The 22,136-nt window shown below is 36.2% G+C and overlaps 1 protein-coding gene across 2 annotated transcripts in view; it reads right to left on the bottom strand.

The window, feature by feature from the left end:
- COL8A1 (collagen, type VIII, alpha 1) overlaps nucleotides 1-22,136 on the bottom strand; it is a 157,960-nt gene that overhangs the window by 101,461 nt on the left and 34,363 nt on the right. Inside the window, exon 2 of one of the 2 annotated variants that reach the window (XM_012652820.1) lies at nucleotides 16,774-16,835. The exons of the other annotated variant lie outside the window; for it this stretch is intronic. The gene's annotated coding sequence lies outside the window, so the exon portion shown is untranslated. The remainder of the gene's footprint in view (nucleotides 1-16,773; nucleotides 16,836-22,136) is intronic. 2 annotated transcript variants of the gene reach the window in all.

The following is a 22,136-nucleotide window of genomic DNA, read 5'->3' as shown; positions in this document are numbered from 1 at the left end:
TTAAGTTTACCTGTTTCATTTTACTTTTTAAATGTGACTACCAGAAAATTTATGATTATATATATGGCTCTAAAATTTCTATTGAATAGTACTGCTATAAAATCTTGGTATGAAAATTTATTTATTATTTGGATATATTGTGGTTTAAGATGAGTACCATTAAGAACTATTACTAAAAAAAAAAAAAAAAGGAAAAGATATAATTTGGTTAGAGGAGATGCTAGCTATATTCCCTAACATCTGTGTTTTATAAGGACCTACTGCAGTTTTTACTTCTGCCAGCAGTGAAAAATTTCTTGAGAAGAGAAAGTATGCATTTTGCTCAGTTCTTAACTTTCTATCAGGTGCTAGATATTTTTATTATTTGGCTAAACTTTGTAAATCACCTAATTTCATTACACTGAAGAATGCTGATCTATCAAAAAAGCCCTGCAGCTTTGTATAAGACAAAGAGATTATGAACAAAGAATCCCGCAAAGTTACAAAGATTTACAGGTAGGAAATAATTGAAGAATAAGGAAGATAATTTAGATTTATCAAGCATAAAAGAAGTACTGACATTAGCTTTTGGTTTGACACATTTGGCTTTACAATTCTCTGATAATAATCATGTTAAATTCTACATGGGAGAAGAGAAAAAAGATCATTCTCAAAGGGTAAACATGGCACCATGCAATTAATTTTTTTCTTTGTTTTAAATACAATCATATGTCATTTAATGATAGGGATGTATTCTGAGAAATGCATCATTAGGCTATTTTGTCCTTGTGTAAATACAGTGTACTTACACAAACCTAGATGCCTAACACATAGCCTAACACATAGCCTAACACATCCAGGCTATATGGGATAGCCTATTGCTCCTAAGGCTACAGACTTGTACAGCATGTGACTCTGCTGAATACTGTATGCAACTGTAACACAATGGTAAGTATTTGTGTATTTAAACATATCTAAACATAGAAAAGGTATAGTAAAAATATTGTATAAAAGACAAAAAGTGGTACACCTATACAGGGCACTTATCACGAATGGAGCTTGCAGGACTAGAAGCTGCTCTGGGTGAATCAGTGAGTGGTGTGAGTGCATATGAAGGCCTAGGACATTACTGAACACTACCGTAAACTTTATAAACACTGTACACTTAGGCTACACTAAATTTGTACAAACTAGTTTCTTTCTTCAATAATGAATTAACCTTAGCTTACTGTAACAATTTTGCTTTATAAACTTTAATTTTTTTAAAACTTTTTGACTCTTTTGCAATAATAGCTTAAAACAAACATATTATAGAGCTGTACAAAAATATTTTTTCTTTATATTGTTATTCTATGATCTTTTTCTTTTCTTTTACTTATTTATTTATGTTTTTTGGAGACAGTCTTGCTCTATTGCCCCAACTAGAGTGCGTCATCATAGCTCACTGCAACCTCAAACTCCTGGGCTCAAGCGATCCCCCTACCTCAGCTGCACCTGGCTAATTTTTATATTTTTTGTAGAGATGGGGTCCTGCTCTTGCTCAGACTGGTCTCAAACTCTTGAGCTCAAGTGATCCTCCCACCTTGGACTCCCAGAGTGCTAGGATTACAGGTGTGAGCCACCACACCTGGCCTTCTATGATCTTTTTCTTGTTTTAAACATTTTTTATATTTTATTTTTTTACTTTTTAGACTTTATTATTAAACACTAAGACACAAACACATACATTAGCCTACGCCTACATAGGGTCAGCATCATCAATATCACTGTCTTCTACCACCATATCATGTCCCAGTGGAGGGTTTTCAGAGACAACAACACTCACATCTCTGTCATCTCCTGTGGAATACCTCCTAAAGGACCTGCCTGAGGATGTTTTACAGTTAATATTTTTTTTGGTAAGTAGAAAGAGTACCCTGTAAAATAACGATAAAAAGTATAGCATAGTAAATACATAAATCAGTAACATAGTCATTTATCATTATTGTTAAGTGCTGTACATCATTGCATGTGCTATGCTTTTATCTGACTGGCAGTGCAGCAGGTTTGTTTATATCAGCATCAGCACAAACATGTGAGTAATGCGTTGGGCTACAACATTACAAGGCCACAAGGTCACCAAGTAATAGGAATTTTTTGGCTCTATCATAATCTTATGGGGCCACTGTAGTGTATGCTTTTTGCTGTTGACCCAAATGTTGTTATGTGTCCCATGACTGTATAGTACCTGAGACTTTTTTCCAGGCAAAACCCAGAATAGCCTTGAGGCAAATTGAAGAATGCATCTGACCAGCTAAGGCCAAATACAGTGTGTTCAATTGTTCATTCAAATGGTTTCGTTACTCCTTCTGACTTTGGTAGAACTACTCTTGTCTCTTGGTTACCATCAGTGACAATAGTGAAAAAAGAAGTGGGAACAAAATAGAAAAGAGAGGAAAGAGACACTTGTCACCCAGGGAATATACAAATGTCCACTATACTCAATATTGTGAGCATTGGTGAAATTTACTTAAATGTGGTCATAATATTATTCTCTCAATTATTACCCATTTATTTCACTGTGGCTGTTCGAGATATACATGGTTTTCAAGCTACAGAAAGTTCCAGTGGTTTTAGGCAAGGTATGTGCTGGTTGCTGAAGGAGTTACCTACTAAAACCAGGCTTGTGAGCATCCTGCTCTGTGGACTCATGTGGTTTCTGCTGTTGTTCATAACCGAATTTCACTCGGTGATGGTGGGTGTGTGTGAGTGTGACGGGGTGTGTGTGTTGATGGTGAGAGAGGGAGGAAAGAGGAGAGTGCTCATTTGGCCCAAGTATAGAGGCTTTCCTATCGCTTGGAAGAGGAATGAGACACTCTGTAACTTGATTCTTCTCTAAGTACCTCCAGGAATAACATAATTTGATTAAAAAGCAGTCATTTTTAAACTTAAAAAAAAGGCTTTTCCACAAGAAGTAAAACATTACTATTCATTTGTTGTAACATTAACATTTGACAATTTAATCTCATTACTTTGGTAACATTCTCTTGAAACAGTGCAATAAACTGCATTGGAAAACTAATAGTAAAATCTGGGTTCTGTTCCTAATTAGCTACATGGTTTCAGAAAATCTATTAATATTTTACCTCTCTGGGCCTTGGTTTCCTTATCTGTCAAAGAGAGTGCTTGAATTATCAGAGCTTTTTAAAAAAATTAACCCTCATTGCTAATTCTGCCTTTAGAATGAGGCACCATGAAGGTGGTTGGCAGTGGGGGTGGGTGGGGAGTGGTCTGAGGTGCTACATGGTTTCAGAAAATCTATTAATATTTTACCTCTCTGGGCCTTGGTTTCCTTATCTGTCAAAGAGAGTGCTTGAATTATCAGAGCTTTTTAAAAAAATTAACCCTCACTGCTAATTCTGCCTTTAGAATGAGGCACCATGAAGGTGGTTGGCAGTGGGGGTGGGTGGGGAGTGGTCTGAGGTGCTAGGAACAGAGTTAGAAAACCTGTGTATCACCTTACCTAGAGCTCTTGTAAAAAGGAAGATTCTGACTCAGTAGGTCTGGGATGAGGCCTGAGTTTCTACATTTCTGACAAGATCCCAGGTGATGCTGATGCTTCTGGTCCATGGACCACACTTTGAGTAGCAAGGTGGTAGTTGGTCCCTCCCTCCAGTTTCTCATTCAGTAGATGAAACTGGGTTTTAGAAAAGCCAGGTGATTTGCCCAAGCTCATACTACAATTGAGTAGAATACCTCGTAAAATGGTATCATGACTATCTGATTGATGATAGTGTCACTTGCTATATCTCTCATATCTCATGCTAGAACTCTGTTTGACAACATTTTGTGGCTTTACCTGTCTTAGGAGGCACTCTGGGCTCCACTTCATTCACTTTCACAATTGCATCTCAAACCATATGCAGTACAGTCATCCCTTGGTATACATGGGGGACTGTTTCCAGGTTCCAGGACCCCTTGCATGTACCAAAATCCACGCATACTCAAGTCCCACATTGGTCCTATGGAGACTCCATATGTGAAAGTCAGACTCCATATAGGCAACTTTCATATCCTGAGAATACTGAATATTTGACCTATGTTTGGCTGAAAAAAATCTGTGTGTAAATGGACCCTCACAGTTCAAACCCATGTTGTTTGAGGGTCAATTGTAGTCACTAGGAAAATTAAATTTGACAAATTAATTTTCAGTTCATGGACTTAATCTCCATTTAGAATTCCCCTTGCAGGTTTGTGTGCTGTGCATGGACATAAGTAAGAATGCTCTAGGGAAAATATTCTGTTTGCTGATTTCATGAATTTTAACAGTGTGCATTCATGCCCTTTAGGTGATATCAGCTTTGGCAAAGATTGTTTTTAGATTATCAGGACGCACATTTTGTGCAGCATTATGAGTTGAGAGGAATTACTTCTTAAAGCAAAGAGGTAGCCAGTACAAACCATGCTACTGCCAGTAAAATAAGTTCCATGCTGTCTTTTATATTCATTTATCATCCACATCCAATAATATTTTTTGAGTCCCTGGGGGTACAAGGCAGTGATTAACAAAGATAACCCAGAAAAAGACTGCATCTCTAGGTACTTTTAAAAAAAAAGATAGAATGCATTTAAAAATATCCAGTACTTTGAAGTTTGTTCTCAATAGTCTGAGGAAAATAAAATTTTTTCTAATCTAGATAGATCAGTGTTTCCCAAAATACGTTCCTTGGAATACTAGCCCCTTGAAATGCTGTTAGAGAAAAAAGATTTTCGTCATCTAAGGCTCATCGATTAATATATATATTTCCCTTCAAGTTTCACAAAGCACAGTAGAATAGTACAGTATCTGAGAAGTGTTACAATAAAGAAGTTCTTTAACTTTGTTTAATAACTTTTCCAAAATTATTTGACCACAGATCTTCCTCTTATTCTCCACCTTCCCCTCCTTTTTCATGTAATGTCTATTAAGATCCTATAGAACTAATATTCTGTGGAATATACTTTGGGAAACACTGGTCTAGATTATTTTCCCTAATTTTTTAGTTTGCTTCGTCTGTGATTATCTGGTTGATGTCTTATGTTAAACATATCAGTACAAACTGGTGATGCTATTTTAAAGGGCATGCTTTCTAACTATTACGTGTTTTAAAGAAAAATAAAAAGGAAGATTTTTAGCAAAGTATGTAAACAGTAGCCTGTGGTTTTCTCTCTAGTTGTAAGAACTTTCAGCATCTCTCTGTGAGCAGTTTGGTTCACTGTATTTTGCTGTTCCTTCATCTGTGAGGAAGATGAATAGATGGGAAAGACATTTTTAGAATTAAAAGTTAGAAATTCAGACTTTTGCTGATGTTGGTTGCCCCTAGGGCAGTATTTTTCAAAGTATCACATGTACATCTAGTGGTGAGTTACTTTTAAATGGCATATGGACAAACATTAAAAGTTTTTACGTCATGTATTTAATGTAATATGCTTTAGTACAATTACAATAACATTCCAAAACATGATTTCATTATATTACTGCTAAAGTAGTATGTATATTTTTTAAAAGTTGATTTAAGGAATAAAACAAAATAAATAATGGGGAAAAATTATGAAAAGAAGAGTGCAAAAGACTAAAGCTTGGGGATTAACCAAGAAGTGAGTTTCAGGGCCTGGCCTGTATTCTTTCCGAAACAGTATCATTCCTGTGTTTGAGAATCATCATAGTATAATGGATGGAAATAATGCTGGGTTTAGATTGAGGAGATTATGGTCTATGGAAACAGAGACAATAAGATTTGATTACTGTCGTGAAAGGCTCACAGCCTTTGGAAATGTTGCAATCTAAGGCTCTGCTCTTAGCCTGATACCCAAAGAATTGATAGCCTCATATATAGCCCCTCGCTTGAATGTGTCACATGGATGAGTTAGTGCCAATGAACAAGTCAACTCTGACTTTCTTGTCCTTTGCACAAATAGAATTACTCATTAATTTAGCCTATAATGCTGAGACAAATGACTTACATTTGTCCCTTTAAGATTAGGCATTAACTAATACCATTGGATCTTTTGCCTTCTAAGTGTTATTGCCTTTAAAGAAGCCATTACTATAATTTGGCTACTTTCTGTTTGGAACAGTGGTTCTCTACTGAGAACAATTTTTTTCCATCCAGGGAACATTTGGTTAAGTGTGGACACATTTTGATGGTCACAACTGAGGGTGAGGGGTTGCTATAAATATCTAGTGGAAGGCCAGGGATGTTTCTAAAACTCCTACAATGCACAGGTTAGCCCCCTAAAGCAAAGAAATATCTGGCCCCAAATGTCAGTAGTGCTGAGGGCAAGAAACTGAGTTAGACTGACTTAGGCAGGAAGAACGGGACATAATGATTGCAGAGCTCAATCACATAGGCTCAGTGGGCATATTTAAACCAAACTTTTAATGCTCGCAATGCATTATTTCTCTTCTGAGAAGAGGTAATGATAACACAGTAAACTACCTGTGGTATGCTGAATAGTGGACACCCCAGAACAGTTGTGTCCCAACCCCCAGAATTTATGACTATGTTATTTTCCGTGGCAAAAGGGACTTTGCAGGAGTGATTAAGTTGAGGATCTTGAGATGGGGAGATTATTCTGGATTGTTTGGGTGGGCCCAATCTAATCACAAGGGTCCTTATGAGACAGGGGTAGGAGGATCAGAGTCAGAAAAGAGAACATAATGACAAAAACAGAGGTTGGAGTGATGCAATTTGAAGATGGAAGATGAGGCCATGAACCAAGGAATGCAGGCAGCCTCTGGAAGTTTGAAAGACAAGGAAACAGATTTTCCCCAGGAACCTCCAGAAAGAAGGCAGCCCCATCGACACCTTGATTTTAGTCCTGTAAGACATTTTTGGATTTCTGACCTCAGAACTGTGTAAGATATTAAATTTGTGTTGTTTCATGCCACTAAATTTGTGAAGTTTGTTACAGCAGCAGTAAGAAACTAATACACTATCATTTGACATAGTTTGAGAATGAGTATATATATATATATCCATATATAACAGATTTCATATTTTCACTGTATTAAAACACAAAATACAGTTAAATCTATAGCTATTTGAAACACTTTTTTTCTCCTAAGGGTTTGGGAGGCATTTTGAGGTTTTGTATGAATATTGATGATTATACTGGTGAAGTGCTGGTGGGTGTATTTTAGGATCTAAAATAAGCCAACTTTCTTTGTGCTGCCTTTTTTTACAGGCACATTATGGGTAAAATAATTCATCAAGTGTGTTGGAAAATGCAGAGTACCAGGAACTATTGTGTCAGTGACTGAACTATTTACAAAATTGCCAAAATTACAAACATTTGTTATGCTCTCAAATTGTTTCATTAACTACACTTAGTTAGCTGTTATTAGAAGATTATTATTACTAAGTTTCTCACCAAAGCCTCACTGCAACCCTGATTTTCAGTTTGAACCCTAAATAAAGATGGTACCAGATTTTTCCTGGTCCATATTAGGTATGTGTGTAATGTAAGCAATTGGATGGCATTATGAGCCCAGCATGGGGCTGTGTAATTGTAAGCACCTACTGTATGTATTCCCTGGTATTCCTGTGTGCACATCTGCAGCCTCCTGCCCAGGACTGCTCATCACATGGAATGCAGTTCTCTCATCTACCCGTCTCCATTTGTGACGTGGAAAAGTTTTAGAATCTTTTAGTCCTCAATAATAGTACACACACACATACACACACACACAAATAAGGATAACTAGCATTTGCATAGTGCCTAATGGCACACAAAGTGCTTTTTACTTCCATTGTTTTAGAATCCTTACTGCAATCACTGTAATTATCAATATTTTACAAATTAGGAAACAGGGGCTCAAAAAGATTCAGTGACTTGTCTAATGTCAAAAAGGCAGTAAGTAGTAGAGAGAGGCAGGACTCAATTTTTTGTTGTTGTTGTTGATATTCAAAGCATTGAGAACTCCAAAATTACTTCTAGTACTTCTGTTCACATTGCTAAAACGTATGGAAGAGACATTCAGGGCCACTTAAAACCTTTAGGATGATTGATAACAAGATAAATCTTTACTCAGAATTAGTAGGACTCAAGTTTGAATTCTTTGACTTGGAAGCCACTGGTCTGCCTGCTGCTAGGTGGTTCCCATTGTCTTTGGACTTTCAGAGATTAACAGCTGTAGAGCTCAGCCAAGGTCATTGCCGAGATCACAGCTAACACTCACAGCAGAAGTGCCCCACTGTGTGGTCCAGGCCACTTGATTCCAGTGTTCTGTTCTCCTGCTCTGAAGACTTTATTTCCCTGCCTCCAGGCCTTGAGAGACCTCCTATTGAAAATTCACTGTTTTTCTTGGGATAGAATAAAGAAGGTATTTCTCTGACTTCTGGTTTTAGTAAAACCCTCTCCCCAGGTCTTTTAAAAAAATTCGTATAAATTTATGGGTATTTCTTACTTTGTGGATACTTCTCTGAACTTACTTTTTCTGAAATAAATAAATCAACATTAAGTGAGATGAATGACTAGCTACTTCATTGTTCTTTTTTCTTCATTTTCATACATTGTAAAAATCCTTATACTAAATTGAATAAGGTGTATCATTAATATTATATAGTATTGTGGTACATTCTATTAAAAGTTGTGTTCAGGTCTGTGGTCAAAAATGTAACCCATGATTCTATTATTATTTTGAGTATGCAACAAATTATTTAAATTTATTTTGCCTTGTCTGGGAAATTTTAAGACCTGTTTGGGGCTACATGGTCAGTTCTAATGAGGTGAGGTTGATACATGTAATCAATGATTTTGGTTTTGTATGGATTGTTCAAAAGTAGCTACCTTTGGGGGATTTCTTTCCTATGACTTGATGAACAAGAATGATATTAAGATATATTAGAGCCAACATTTTTATGTAATATTGAAAACAAAAAAGATAAAATTAAAAAGCCTCATATGGTTGAAAAGGTTGCCAAATTCTCTTCCGTGTACCTCACATGAGTAAGGCATTATATTCGTATTTTTTTAATCACAGTAAACTTCCATGGTAGATGAATTAGCACTCTTATTAAGAGCTTACTTTATTTATTTCCATATTACAGACTTAAATAAATAAAACCAACATGACTTAGCCATAAGATTTTAGTATCCAGAGGTAAATTTTATATGTTTATATTGAAAGCAAAATCATTTACTCTATGTGGAAAGCCATAAGAAGGACAATTATAAATGGAAAACAAATGTAGGAGAATCAATAAAATGACTGTACAATTCTATAACATGAGACAGAGGACAGGGACAAAAACGTGTATCGATACACAGTATAGTGTGCAGGGAAGGGTGAGTCTCATTTCTTAACTTCACATTGACACATTTTTTATTTGGCAAATTTCTAGGGTCATGATGAGAAAGACAAGATTAGCAAGAATGGGGATAGTATACTAATTTTACTATCTAGTGGAATGTGACTAATTAATATATTTCATAGTTATATATATATATAAATTTCAAAATAAAAGGCTGATGTTTATGGTATTTAGAAGATACTTAGATTTTGGGCACACCAAAGGCATGCAAATACTTGTTCCTTCTCTCAATACTTTTGATGACAGTAAGACATTATTAAGCAGTTTTCCTTTCCATCAGCATTTAATGCAGCATTTTGCATCATTTGCTCTTGTTTTCTTCCCGCCTGAGCTTTCATTTTAGTTGTTTGACATCATTTTTTTTCCTGAGTCTTTTGTGATATTAAGAATAAATTTATTTACTCCTCAGAGTGAGGCACTAAAGTAGTATATTAACAGTTTTTAAAGATAGTAAAATCTTTGAACTATTCAGAAAGATTTATTTATGAATAGCATAATTCAGTTTTAGGTATCACTGGAGAAAGTGGGAAGGGAAGCAATGCCTTTCATTCTCCCCTTCCAGCTGCAATTACACCAGCAAATAGGATGACAATCCAGTCATGCTAATCCAGTCCAAAAATATTTCCATTTCTTTTAAGAGCAAGACCTTGAGGTCCACTTGAATTCTTGCACTGCCTCCCCTTCCCAGAGCCTTTTAAATTTTGGCAACTTTGTGCAATTAGGTAATGGAAGCACAATTCTCGTTCAGAAAATTACTCTATAAGGAGCCAAATTCAGACATTATAAAGAAAACATACAACTCTACCTTAAAAAATGATTCTATCATTAAAATAAATACTGACAATTCACAAATAGCAATGGGAAATGGGTTATAGAGACCTGAAAACTCTCCATTTCAGTAGGAAAAAATGTACAACTGGATTGAACTGAGTGATAAACTCTCACTAAAGAATAGCAACTGCTCATCCAATACTGCTTTATGTCTACAGGTCTGTCTTTTCACAGCTTTCAGGTTCAAATGCCTCTAAATGATCCAACAGTACCCCAACACTCCTACCTCAGGAAGGCAAGCAGAGAGATACATTGGAGTCTGAATCCTGACTTGATCTGGGTAGTTGGACAGCCTTGGGAAATTTGTCCCATTTCTACCCATTTGAAATGGAAATAATGACCCCTGCCTTCCAGGATTGTTCTTAGGATTATAGAGAATGTATACAAAATATTTAGTATAGTCCCAGGCACCCCGGAGGAGGTCAGTACACAGTGATTAAACCTGAGAAGAGAGCCCTTCTTGTAAATTCATGCCCTAAATGTGGTCCAGTGGCACAGTGGTCTTACATTACCTGCTGCATGACGAACCTGAACGAGGGCAGAACGTCATGAGATTTCAGGCCTGATAACACCCAGGTGGTGTCCAAGAACCTGGACCAGTGGGACTGTTCCAAACAGTTTATGTAGTCAAGTCACTTCAAAAAAAGCTCATTTCAGTTCTTGGCTCCCAGACCTAATTTCACAAAATGTTCATTTTTTTTCAGCCTATTGGTTTGGTCTTATAGAGACAAAGTCCCAGTCTTTACTGGCCTACATTCACAGCACTTCTGCTGGGCTGAAATAATGTACTTATGTAAAAACAGAGTGGTTGTAATATGACAACTATTGCATTGAATATTTGGGCTCTTCTTTTAATGTGAGCTTGTTCATGGGACAGTCAAGGTAACTGGAAAGAATCATTTGATTGGGAGGAATCCCAAGGGTTTGTTTGGAATCATTGAGTTGCTGAAACTCCGGCTGGAAGAAATCATATGGTCCTACCCACCTGCTTCCCAGAAGGACAGCCCACTCCCTTGCAAAAACTAGAATTTATCCTGTCCCTCAAGAGCTGCAAAGAAGGGAGTTCTGGAAGCTTTAAACAATCATGAAAGACATTTACATATTGTGCCTAATTATAGCTCTTCCTGCATCTAAATGAAGCAAAAACTTATTTCCATTTTCAATGAATGGCTTATGAGTCTCAGTAAGTGAAATAAGTTTTAATTTATATATTCTCTCCTGTGATTTTCTTCTCCTTCTTTTCCAACTGAGAATTTTTATTCTTTTATTTTTTAATTCATTCATTCACTTGACAAATATTTTATGAGTCTCTACTATGTGCCAAGCTCAGTGCTTGGTACAATTTTGGTAAATACAGAAAGGAACAAACTTTGTTTTCTAGAATCCAGAGTCTTATGGGGGAGAAAGGCATGTAAAAAAATAATTAAAATATGATAAGCACTGTAATAGAGGTATGAAAAAGCCTATGAGAGTACAAAGGAGAAAGCAAATAATGACTGTGCTGATGATTTTTCTCTCTGGACTTTCAGAAAGTTCATTCAGGAGATAACAATTCTCTGTTCTTCCTTTCTGCCCTTGGGAGCATATTTTACAACACTTAATGTCAGGGAATTCTTCCTTCTGCAACCTAAATCTCTGATGCAGAAGGGGAAGAGAGAAGGGAACTCATGCTCACTGAGTGTTAAACACAACATTGTGTAATAGTTATTATTTTTCTCATTTTTCAGATTTCATTCACCATTGAGTTTCTGATGCATGTGGTCTATGAAGAGTGCTGCATAGGCAAAAAAGGAAACTGAGCATCAGAGAGGTTAAATGAAATGTCTGAGGCCACAAAGGTGGAGTTCTCATACATTCTATGATCTTTCCACAACTCCAAACCACTTAAGCCATTTCTAATTATTGCAGAGTTGGTGGAGGTGGAGAACTTCAGATTGTATTTCTCGACATAAAAGGTCTTCCTACATTTGAAGGTCAAATCCAATAGCTTCCCTTTCTTATTCCAAATAAAACTGCAACTAACTGTGTGAGAATCAATCCATCTCAGAGAGGCAGTAGAGCCTACTGGTAAATGAGCTTGCTCTGGAGTCCAGCTCTCTGGGTTCATATCACATTCTTCTGCTTGCTAGCCACGTGATGAATCTTAGTTTTCTTATTCATAAAATACGAATAAAGACAACACCTCTCTCATAGGGCTGCTGTGAAATGAAAGGCAATAATAAACGTAATGTACTTAGCACAAGCCTGAATATAGAAGCCCTTCGTACACATGAACTAATATTAGCCTCATATCTGTCCCAAGTCTTAAGATACCTTGGAGAGGTGTTGACAATCTCCCTAAGTGACTTGTTTCAGGGACCCAACCCTGAAATTCTTGTTTGGGTTTAAATCATAGCACTCCCTGCTGTAATCAAAGGCGGTTTCTTTGGATTCTAGTCTTTGAGGAAATAGAGGGCAGCTGGTCTTTCACAGTCTTGATGACTTTTATTAAGCCACACTTTGTGGTTTTTGTTTCTAGACTAAATACACTCTCCACTCAAACTCTTTCTACCTCCTTTAAACTTTCTTCATAAATCTTTCACCTCCCCTCAAATCTTTAAGTCTCCCTTGGACCCTAAGGAACTAAGCCACTGGTGTGAAAATTTTGCAGATGGAAAATACAAGAGTTTTTTTTTTTTTAGAAAATAAATAGGGTTCACAGTTTCTGACCTAGAGTTACTGGAAAATCTCACCAGGGATGGTTGAAGTAACAGTTACTAATAAAGTAACTCAGGAATGGAAATTTTTGTGGATAATAAAAATATACCCCGATCTATATTTATGTATTTTTTAGCCACGATAATTAATCTTATAAATGTGTTGGCCTGTTTTTCTCACTATCCCAAATAGAGATTCTGATGTGGTCATTGCCATGCCAGAAACAGATTGAGCCTTTTATGCAAACATAAACCAATGTGCAAAAAGAGTGAAATTGTCTGGAAAGATGTGTGGAGATAATTTATCTCATCTCTCTTGTTTGACAGATGAAGCAAGGAGGGCTTAGAGAAGTTAAGTGACTTGCTCAAGGTCATATACCAAGTCAGCGAAAGAGTGAAGTTCTCTGACTTGCATTTCAAGACTCTTTATTTGATATTAAAAACTGCCTTTCATGTTGTTGATTTTAATATTGATATATGAAATATAATTGCCCAACAATGACTAGAAACTATATTATAGGAAGATAGAGGGAGACTTTCCAGAATTTATTGAATAGATACAATTTTTCCATTTTCTGGGGATTATACAGAGTAAATAATAATAAGATCCTACAAAAAGAACATAGATGTGAAGGTTTTTGTTTCCTCGTTCTCCTTTTCTTTGCTGTTTTATAAATGTCACTTTCCATGTGTCCATCTGGATTGAACACAGAAAAGGGAAGTCAGCAGTAATATTATTTCTATGCTTCGGCTGATCTTTCTAAGCTTTGACAATTACCTAATGAGTGTTTTCAAGCACATCTTGGACACAGAAGATTGCAACCTTGGCTCAGAAAGGGACAATCTAATTCTTCAGGCTATTTTTCTCAAGCTTTGAAAGCTTTAGTGAAATAATGCATTATTATACCACATATGGTGCTCATCTCAGATGTCTGCTAGAAGCTGCTGAGTTCTTTAACCACAAGAGATAGCCATGTGGGCAGAGTATGTGTGTCAACATTTATATGGAGAATGATCTGTGCTTTTCATCTGTCAATATTTGAGTCATTTTTTATTTCTAATGTGTGAAAGAAAAAATCTAAACATATTTTAAGTATATGATAATCAAATGAGTCGTAAGGAGTTGGTCTTTGAATAAATTATCTTGCATTTCCTAATGTGAAAAGTACTATCCAATACATTTTTGCAATTATATTTCTGTCTTTTCTAATGACTTCTCCTTAACATTCTAATTGCTAGTAACTATTTTTATAGAGAATTTGAACACTTCTGCCATGGATATTTTTTATAGCACACATAAGGAAGGAGTGAAACAAGTTTTGAGATATGTTTGCAGAAAAAAAAAAACCAACAGAAAAATGGAAATATATTTTACTGTCTGGGAGAACTTCTGGAGGCCCAATGGGCTGCCATTTCCAGATCTCAAACCTATAGTGTTGGCAACATATCCTCCTAGTGCATTCACCCCACTTCCGCGTTGACCCTTGTCTTCTCTTTTTAAAAGTCTTCTCTAGGCCAAAGAGGAAAATATCATCCTAGGCATTTTCATTGCATGTTGTATTGTGTCCAAGTAAGCATGGCCAAGCAATGGTTGAGAAACAAACCAGCAGTTGTTTAAGAATTATCACTGGCCAATGACTCAGTCCCCAACATTTCAGACATGTTGTTTTGGGAATTGTGTTGCCTCAAGCAGTGAAAAGGCAAACCTGCTCACCCACATGTCGAGGGCTCAGAAAGCAAGGAAGACGGTAATTTGTTCCCATGTTTAAATGTGTCCCACCCACTCCTGGCCACAAGTAGGAGTGAAGAATGAAGCTTTTGACCTAAAGGGTGGAATCATGCTTGTCCCCCTCATTTCCTTGTAAGGATGTTGGGGAGACCAGTGAGATCATGTCTATGAAGTGTATTGACTGGAATGTGCTCATATTGTCCAATGTGAATTATGTTAGTAAGATTTGTTTTTTTGAAACTTCCCTTTTGTCTTCTCACAATTTACACAAACTATTGGCAACCTGTGAAGATTTTCCCATGTCCTTACGTTTAAGTCCCTCTGCCAGCAATACTCTGGGTAATTCATTTGTGGTCTGTGTGTAAATGGCCAAGTCCTAGCTCTTCTTCCCATAGACATCTGGAGCTGTTCTGAGTGAGGAACTGTATGGAAAATCTGGAGGAGTAAAAAGAGGATTTCAAGTTGGCCCTGGGGTCTAGTAAATTCATCATAAAGTCACACAATATTTGAGTACTCTCAGCCTTGCCTGAGGTAGTATTCAGAAGTTCTCTATTAGTTCAAAATTGCTTCTCTAAACACCTTGTATATTTTCATGTAACATACTATAAGACATTCTGCATGAAGAAGCTATCTGATTTCATGTGAGATTATACTTTTAAGAGACTTTTGACTATCATGTATTAATTTATTTTCATTTTATACTTTTTTTCTAAGACATAAAACCATTTAAAACCAAAGGCTTCCATGGAATATTTCCTGAAGGCCATACCTATTATCTGATGTTATTAGGGAATTATTGGTGAGTTTTCAAATGGCTGTGATACCTTGCCTTTGAGAAATGTAGCAGCTAACAAACAGGAGGAAGAAGAAGAAAGATTTAGACATTGGTTTTAGAAAATGATTATTAAAAATGAATTATATTTATATTGATTTTGGATGTATTTTTAAGCACTTGTCCCATCAGATTGTTATAACTCTTTAAACAATCATTGTTTGATGTTCGTTCTTTAAATTCATTTTCATATACCTGCTAAAATGGATGTTTTAAATGTTATATTGTAAATGGTATTAATATCTTTTAAAAAGTTTCATTTTCTATTTGTTTATTATTTGTATAGAGAAGCTAATTGATTTTTGAATATTGACCTTGTATCCAATGGGCTTGATAAATACAGTTATTAATTCTAATAATGAATAATAAAAATTATATTTTTCCCTTTCCAATTTTTATGCCTTTTATTTCTGTGTCTTACCTTATTGTATATACTATAATAGGACCTCCAGTATAATTCAAACAGAATTGGTGATAGTGGGTATCTTTGTCTTATTCCAAAAGTTACAGTTAAGTGTAATGTCTGCTGCAGAATTTTTTGTTAGGCACTTTTGTTATAAATGGGTGTTGAATTTTATCAGATGCTTTTTCTGAATCTATTGAATTTATTATGTGATTTTCTTTTTTCTAATGTGTTATAGTGCAATGATCAATTTTTTAATCTTAAACCACTCTTGCATACCTGGAAAAAAGGTCATGCTAATTTTATTATGATTTTTGCATCCATGTGTCTGCTGTTTTCCTTTCTTGTAATGTACTTGTCAGGTTTTGTCATCAAGATTATGCTTGGCTGATAAGTAATAGTGAAGTGTCCGTTATCTCTTTTTTCTATTTTCTGGTAATGTTTGTGAGGTGTAAGTTATTTTGTCTTTCAATTCTGGAACTTCACTGGTGAAGCTATTTGGATATGGAATTTTCTTTGTGGAAAGGTTTATAAAAATAGATACAATTTCTTTAATACTATAGGACTATTCTGATTTTCCATTTCTTTCCGTATCAGTTTGGTAATAATTTCATATAAATTGTCATATTTACTCATGTAAAATATTTTATAATGTATTTAAATGATCTTAAGGTCAGATGATAGTTTACCATGCCACTATTCCTAAAAGCAATAATAATACCAAATATGATTATTCATTCTTTGAAGTTTTTCAAGATGTTTCAAATAGATTATCACACTTATTTATGCAATTAAAGAGATGAAATAATGCTGATGTGAGTCACACACTCTTTTTTTTAATCTGTGTGACTTCAAATGCTTACACTAACGTGAAAGTATTTATTCAGCCACAGATGGGGTGAAAATACTACTTACATTTGTATTTGGAGGCTTGTGGCTTGGGTATCTAATTAGTGTTGAATTATTACCTTTCAGCTGCCTTTTGTTCTTGAGATTATTTCAAGGGTGAATTGGTGAATGTATCAATGCCCTGATGAAGAGTGTGATGTTCGATGGAGATGATAAAGGAAGTTATGAACTAAAATATATCTGGTGTCAGACATTTCAACTTCAAGCGGTATAGCCTAGTAATTCTGTCACAAAATTGAGCATCTTTGGCTTCATCATAACCTGCTGGGCAACTTTGGCAAGTAACCAAACTGACTTGTAGTACTTTTTTCCAGTATATTAAGTAGAGTTAATATGCTTTTCCCTGTATGGCATTACTGGCACTCATAACAAAACCAAAATATTGTATGTAGTGCCTTGTGCTCAAGGGAACATCCAGAAAGAAGGTCCTAACTTGATTGTTACAGGCATTTCTGATCTTTTATAATAATTTTTTTCATGGCCAAAAATAAAGCAGGAAACGTAGCCATAGAAAGAAATCTCTGAGGAAGCTTCAAAATGTCAGTTTATTGTTGCTTTTGCTCTCTATGTCACGTCCACCACTGCAGTCAGGCTAGCCCCATTATGAAGCATCACATGGAGCGGTGTGAGAAACTGATACTAGATGCACACCGTCCCTCAGACTATGGATGGAATGAGAAAATCAGAGGCCGTGTCTCTAATTACTCCTAAACTGCCTTAGTAAGATATAGTGAATTTCAAGCTGGAAGGAACAGCAGAGGTCATTAAGTCTCATGCTCTAATATTCCTGAACACCCAAAGACTAGATGACGTGTATAGTGGACAAACTAAAGCTATAGATGTGTCTCGCTTTAAAGAAAACCAGATCCTCAAATTCGAAAAGAGCACAAAACATTCTACGATAAAGACATCTGCACCTGAATGTTTATGGCAGCACAATTCACTATTGCAAGAATGTGGAAACAACCCAGTGCCCGTCAATCCATGAGTGGATTATCAAAATTTGGTATATGTTCACAATGGAATATTACTCTATCATAAGAAACAACAGTGATCTAGCACCTCTTATACTTTCCTGGATTAAACTTAAGCCCATTATCCAAAGTGGGGAACCACAAGAGCAGAAGAACGGGATCCATTTGTACTCACCATCAAATTGGTATTAACTAATCAACACATAAATGCACATATAAGAATAACATCTATTGGATGTCGGGCAGGGGGGAGGGGGGAGGAGAGAGGAGGGGACAGGTATTTGTATACACAAGGAGTGCAATGCGCACCACCCGAAGGATGGACATATTTGAAACTCGGACTTGGGGGGCGGAATCAAGGGCAACATATGTAACCTAAACATCTGTACCCCCATAATATGCTGAAATAAAAGAAAAAAAATGTGAAAAACAAATAAGCTAGAGGAGCATTAATACTTTATAAAGAAGTTTTATTATTCAATAAATAACTGTCTATAGCATTTATTAAGTAGCAAATTCCCAATGGATTTAAAAAGTGATTCAACTTGCAAACATTTGGTTTTTATGCAGAGAATATTTGTTGAGGAAAGCAAGGTGTGCTGATATTCTTTCTGTGACTGACCATTGTGAACTCAATCAATTGTCCCTGAATGTTTGCCAGGGACAATTTCTGGCACTTCTGCAGGTGGCAGGGTATGTGGATGTTGCTTTTACTGACTTAAAATGTAGAACCTGAGCTGTATAGCTAGAACAGAGAGGCAAGTCATGAGCCAGGGCTGGAAGACTTCATGTCTGAGGCAGAGGCAGGATATTGCTTTCCTTCTTGTCAGCCACACCTTCAAGGCTTTTTAAAAAATGGATACAATACACTTTATCACAAAGGTATATTAAAAATGGAACAGAAGTTGGGTGGAGTAGCAATATCACAGTCCAAAACCTTCATCACCTAGTTGACAGGGTGGAGCGAGCAAGGCATTCCTTGCCAAGCATGTTTATCTTGGCCCACAAGTCCAGCAGGGGTGTGTGAGGGCCCTCTCTGCCCTCACAGCTGAAGGTCTCTTATTTTGCCTCAACTTCCTTCATTCCTAAGAGATTTCCTATAAACAATCTCAACAAGTGCATTGACTGAAAAAAGGAAAGGTTATTTGGATTCATTTATTTCCAGGTATCCATTCATGGAAAAAGCAAGAGATCACAAAAAGTGATAGCATAGGGTTATTTCTTTCTGTATGCCTCAAGATAGTTAGTATGCCTTGAAATTTTCCCATAAACCATGAAATCATTAGGCTATGTTATGGAGATATCTGTGCAAGAAGCCTCAGGGAAATTTGAAATATAATAATACCTAACATATATTGAGGACTGTTCTAAGTGCTTTACGTGTAATAACTCAGACCTTATCTCAACCTTATGTGGCAGGTGCTGTTATCAGCATCATCATCTTTATTTTCCAGATGTGGAAACTGAGGTACACAGAGGTTAAATAGCTTGCCCAAGTCACACATTGGTAGTAAGTGGTGGAGGCTGAATTTAAACCCAGGCAGTCTGACTTTTGAACTGGGAATCTTAATGTCTATGCCCTGCTTCTTCTTTAAAAATGGCATGTAAAATGATATTTTAATGGAAACACTCCCAAATCAACAATTGTCTAAGAATCAGAGTGAAAGATAGGAAAATAAAATAATAATAAAAAACAAGGAAAAGGATTTCCTCCTCAAAATATTGTTCATCAAAATTTGCTTTCATATAAATGTTAAAGACTAATACTATTTAACTCAGTGAACCATAAACGTATTATTCACACCAAAGGCAAGAAACTATTTTAATATATGAAGAGATATAAAATGATTTAGACAAATTCATGGGCGGTAGTCTCATAATGGATTTCGAAGGGGAGCAGGATGTCCCTAATGTCAGAATCTGAAAAGTCATTCAGATCCCTTTTGGCTAGAAAATTCAAGACCATTTACCCTTAATCAAGGAGGGCAATCAAGCCCTTCTCCCTCACATTTGGGTGCCAAAGTAAATGATACCAAGCTGTGTATTGGCCATTCACTAATTACATAGAGTAATTTTGATGGAATTATGACCTTGTGTCATTTTTACTTACAAAGAATTTCTTAATGTTAAAAAAGTCCACAAAAAAATGGAAGAATCAACATGTCTAAAGCTTATATCTAAAGCTCTTTATACAATAGATATACAAAACTGGAGAGTTTGTCCAATTTATGAAAAGAGCTAGAATAATCTGGCTCAGAGAGAGTCCTGGGATATAGCATGGGGATATGGCATGAAAACAGATGATCTTATCTGGGCCATGAATGGACAAACTCTTGTGGAAATTGAAAGTCCAAATCTGGGCTGCTTATGGGATCTTAATTTGCATAACCCAAGCAGTACATAAACATAAGTCTAAGGTAAAACTGGTTTAGAACTAGTAAAACTTATAGAGATCCAGCAAAAGAAAATAGAAAATCACTCCAAAAGGAAGCTTGACAGCTCATAGAATAATTAGTATATAGGTGGGAGGCAACTCCCTGAAGATGAGCTCATACACCAAAATTATAAACCATAAGCAGAAACTCACTGCCTAAGAGAGTGTTAGTTGTTGCAACTAATGGAAGAATTCTATTAGATAAATTAAACCATTGATAGTATAATTACCTTAAAAAGTCTTAAAAATAAATATATTAAGAACGATCAGTGATAATGGAATAATAACATTGATAAGAAAAAAGGACATATTGAAAAAAGGCATTTTTAAAAAAAGAACCAAATATAAATTCTAGTTATGAAATATGTTCATTAAGAAAGAAAATGTTACTAAAAGGAAAAACTAAAAAGATGGATTAAACAAAGGACCAGATAAGCTGAAGGCGTAAGGAAAGTACTCAGAATGTAATTCAAAGAGATGAAAAGATGGAAAATACAAGAGAAGTTTAAGAAAACATGGAAGATAGATATGAGCACTTGGAAGTACCAAAATTTTCCTTAAGAATCAAAGTAATGGACATTTTTTCCATAAAAGAAGAAAAGAAGTCATCTATATATAAGAAATTTAGATTTTTTTTTAATTTCAGTATGTTACAGGGGTACAAATGTTTAGGTTATGTATATTGCCTTTGACTCTCCCGAGTCAGAGCTTCAAGTGTGTCCATCCCCCAGATGGTGCACACCGCACCCATTAGGTGTGACTATACCCATCCCATCCTCCCTCCTCCCACCTGCCCGACACCTGATGAATGTTGCTACTCTATGTGCACATAAGTGTTGATCCATTAATATCAATTTGATGGTGAGTACATGTGGTGCTTGTGTTACCATTCTTGTGATACTTCACTTAGTAGAATGGGCTCCAGCTCTATCCAGGATAACAGAAGAGGTGCTAGATCACCATTGTTTTTTGTGGCTGAGTAGTACTCCATGGTATACACATAGCACATTTTCTTAATCCACTCATGTATTGGTCGGCATTTGGGTTGTTTCCACATCTTTGCAATTGTGAATTGTGCTGCTATAAACATTTGAGTGCAGATGTCTTTTTATAGAATGTCTTCTTTTACTGTGGTTAGATGCCCAGTAATGGGATTGCTAAATAAAACGGTAGTTCTACTTTTAGTTCTTTGACGTATTTCCTTATTACTTTCCAAAGAGGTTGTACTAGTTTGCAGTCCCACCAGCAGTGTATGAGTGTTCCTATCTCTCCACATCCACACCAACATTTGTTGTTTTGGGACTTTTTGATAAAAGCCATTCTCACTGGAGTTTGGTGATGATCTCATTGTGGTTTTGAGTGCATTTCCCTGATGATTAGAGATGTAGAACATTTTTCCATGTGTTTGCTGGCCATTAGTCTATCTTCTTTTGAAAAGTTTCTGTTTCATCATCCTTTGCCCACTTTTTAACGGTGTTGTTCAGTTTTTTTCTTGCTGATTTTCCTCATTTCTACATAGATCCTAGTTATCAGCCCTTTATCAGATGTGTAGCATGCAAATACTTAGATTAAAATAGAGAATAGGTTTTCTATCTCTCTTCTCAATAGCTCTTGTGAAAATAAGGAAGTTAATTAATTTTTACTGCTCTGAGCTGTGGAGACCCTCTACAGATTAGTTTTGTGTTTGCCTCTGTGGAGCCCTTCAGGCTTCACTAGTTCTGGATTACTTGTATCTGCTTTCCCTTAAAAGCTCTCAGCCTCGGCCGGGAGCGGTGGCTCACGCGTGTAATCCTAGCACTCTGGGAGGCCGAGGCAGGCGGATCGTTTGAGCTCAGGAGTTCGAGACAAGCCTGAGCAAGAATGAGACCCCCCCACCCCGTCTCTACTAAAAAAAAATAGAAAGAAATTATCTGGACAACTAAAAATATATACAAAAAATTAGCTGGGCATGGTGGCGCATGCCTGTAGTCCCAGCTACTCGGGAGGCTGAGGCAGAAGGATCGCTTGAGCCCAG

The sequence above is a fragment of the Propithecus coquereli genome, unplaced genomic scaffold (genome assembly GCF_000956105.1).
Source record: "Propithecus coquereli isolate 6110/MARCELLA unplaced genomic scaffold, Pcoq_1.0 Scaffold40, whole genome shotgun sequence".
Taxonomy (NCBI): Eukaryota; Metazoa; Chordata; class Mammalia; order Primates; family Indriidae; genus Propithecus; species Propithecus coquereli.
Note: the sequence above shows the minus strand (reverse complement) of the source record. Positions and strands in the feature narration are given on the sequence as shown.